Genomic DNA, 385 nt, shown 5'->3' on the forward strand with positions numbered 1-385 from the left:
TGGACTAATAGGCCCTTAAGTCTCCTATGTTAACATAACCCTAAACGATGGACTAATAGGCCCTTAAGTCTCCTATGTTAACATAACCCTAAACGATGGACTAATAGGCCCTTAAGTCTCCTATGTTAACATAACCCTAAACGATGGACTAATAGGCCCTTAAGTCTCCTATGTTAACATAACCCTAAACGATGGACTAATAGGCCCTTAAGTCTCCTATGTTAACATAACCTAAACGATGGACTAATAGGCCCTTAAGTCTCCTATGTTAACATAACCTAAACGATGGACTAATAGGCCCTTAAGTCTCCTATGTTAACATAACCCTAAACGATGGACTAATAGGCCCTTAAGTCTCCTATGTTAACATAACCCTAAACGATGG

At 39.5% G+C, this 385-nt stretch overlaps 1 protein-coding gene across 1 annotated transcript in view; it reads right to left on the reverse strand.

Annotated features, from left to right (window-relative positions):
• Positions 1-381: 381 nt before the first annotated feature.
• Positions 382-385, reverse strand: part of LOC135572416 (copine-4-like) — a 37,594-nt gene continuing 37,590 nt past the window's right edge. Inside the window, exon 18 of the mRNA XM_065020240.1 lies at positions 382-385. This exon is cut by the window's right edge and continues 1,098 nt beyond it. The gene's annotated coding sequence lies outside the window, so the exon portion shown is untranslated.

Source organism: Oncorhynchus nerka, linkage group LG7, assembly GCF_034236695.1.
Source record: "Oncorhynchus nerka isolate Pitt River linkage group LG7, Oner_Uvic_2.0, whole genome shotgun sequence".
NCBI classification, from domain to species: domain Eukaryota; kingdom Metazoa; phylum Chordata; class Actinopteri; order Salmoniformes; family Salmonidae; genus Oncorhynchus; species Oncorhynchus nerka.